The following is a 2,396-nucleotide window of genomic DNA, read 5'->3' as shown; positions in this document are numbered from 1 at the left end:
ATTTAAAGAATCTTACCAAGTAAAATTTTCTTACTGCATTGGCAGAAATTTTTGACTTAATTTGAGTCAAATTTTCAGACTAACAAGACAAATAATCTTACACTTTCTGAAAACAAGATTATTATTCTTACACAATCAGTTCTTGTTTAGTAAATCAGTCTCAAAACAAGATCAGAAAGACTTTTAGGCTGGATATGAGATTTTTAAACTTGGTAAGATGGACATTGTTTGCAGTGTAGATGACACGTGCAGCCAGGTTCTTATGTATGAAAAACAAACAAACAAACAAACAAACAAACAAACAAACAAACAAACAAACAAACAAACAAACAAACAAACAAACAAAAAACTGTGCTGGCAGAGGCAGAATTACAGAGAACATATTCCTGTAAATGATACCTGAGGTTTGACTTTATAGGCGTGTCTGAATTTTCCTGGATAAAGAAAGTCCACCCTACTGTTGCAGCGTTACTCACCTTAAAGAAAACAAAGTGATTTGAAAGTATGCAAATCTCCTGTTCACACTAATGCTGATGAATGACAAGCATTATGGCTGTTTCAGTTAAACCTCATTAATCACTAAATGTGGAATCTCAGGAAATATCTCACCAGGTTTGATTTATTTTCATTTATTGTTTTTTTATACAGGACTTGTCAAACTCAAGGCCTGTGGGCGGACACATGAATGAACACCCACAAAGCCACAGACACGTGTAAAAATCATATCGATTCACAAGAATGATACAAAAGAACCAAAAATTAAACAAAACAAAACAACCACCCCTACCCCACAGAAAACTGTTAAAATATTTTCAGTTTTATTTTGTCGCAACAGAACCCTGGTTTATTATTGAACAGAAAAGGTTCAACAACCTTCGTTAAACATAAACCGAGATTTATCTTTGAAACAAAAACAGAAAGTACTGTATGCTCTTCTYATATTGTGTATAAGTTCGGTGGTGGTTATCATGGTTGTCTCACAGGACAGAGGTGTCTGGTTTGAATCCCAGTTGGGTTTTTTGGCTGAATTTTATTGTTCTCCCTCTGACTGAGCTTTTCACTGACACTGCAGCTAAAGCTCCTAGACTAGAGCCAAGTGAGGACACACATCATCAAAAATGTCACAAAATAATTAGGGCTGTCAAATGATTAAGATTTTAANATCCATCCATCCATCCATCCATCCATCCATCCATCCATCCATCCATCCATCCATCCATCCATCCAATACTGTGCTATAGCCATTTTTTAGAAGCAGGCATTCGGCTGCAGGAACTTAAATTTTAATTTGATCTTTACACAAAGGTTGTTAGAACTGACATCAGCTGGGACAAGTGCGTCACAATTGCTCCTTTTGTATTCAAACAAACCAATTAACATTTCGCTTGTTAACATTTCTTTCTTAGTGTTGTTGCATCAAAGTGCCACTTAAAATGAAGAAACTACGTGCCTGTGGTAGTTTGTGGTTGAGCTTTTAAGGAAACTCTTGCATAACCTTTCCGTCATACCTAAACAAAGGAAGCTAAAGATAGAAAAGTAATTGTTACAAGTTTTCCTTTTCTTTTAACATAAAGGGGAAAACACACTGTTGGACTTTTATTAAAAATCCAGTTCATAACTTCCAAAAACATCTGAAGAATTCTGAAGAAGTACACAATGAACGTCAGTTTAAAACTTGTGTGTCTACAATGAATCGATCCGTTTTTCAAATACGTCAGAACTAAAAAGATAAAGGTACTTTTTTTCTTTCAGTTTTGCATCATTATTTTGTGAACATGAATCATAGATGTTCACCAGAAAGATTCAGTCAGCTGCAGATCTTGACAGATAAAGTCAGTTTTGTACCTTCAGGAARTTTCCTTGTCCAAAGCATGCTGATAGACAAGCTGCTTCCAAATATCATGATAAAAATAACCCTAAACACACTAGTCAAAGATTTTTCTTGCTACTAAAAAGAAAATGTTTCTGTTTTCAAATATTTACACTGCAAAAACTGTCCATTTTTCCAAGTTTTAAAATCTTATATCCAGCCAAAAAGTCTTTTTGATAGTAAGTAAGTAAGTAAACTTTATTTCTATAGCACCTTTCACAGACACAAACATCACAAAGTGCTTCACAGAAAGCAAAAACTAATTAAAACCAATAAAACAGATCACAGATATAAAAACAACAATTAAAACACAATAAAAAGCACTTAACTAAAAGCCTGTCTGAATAAAAATGTCTTAAGATGTTTCTTAAAAGACAGTAGAATCTGAGCAGCGAAGGGACAGAGGGAGGGCGATCCAGAGCCTCGGGGCCACCACCTGAAAAATTTGGGGGCCTGACCATGAAGTGCTCTGAAAGTTGAAACTAAAATTTTAAAATGACTCCTCAAATGCACAGGGAGCCAGTGC

The sequence above is a fragment of the Austrofundulus limnaeus genome, unplaced genomic scaffold (assembly GCF_001266775.1).
Source record: "Austrofundulus limnaeus strain Quisiro unplaced genomic scaffold, Austrofundulus_limnaeus-1.0 Scaffold166, whole genome shotgun sequence".
Lineage (NCBI taxonomy): Eukaryota > Metazoa > Chordata > Actinopteri > Cyprinodontiformes > Rivulidae > Austrofundulus > Austrofundulus limnaeus.
This window is presented reverse-complemented; position numbering follows the sequence as displayed.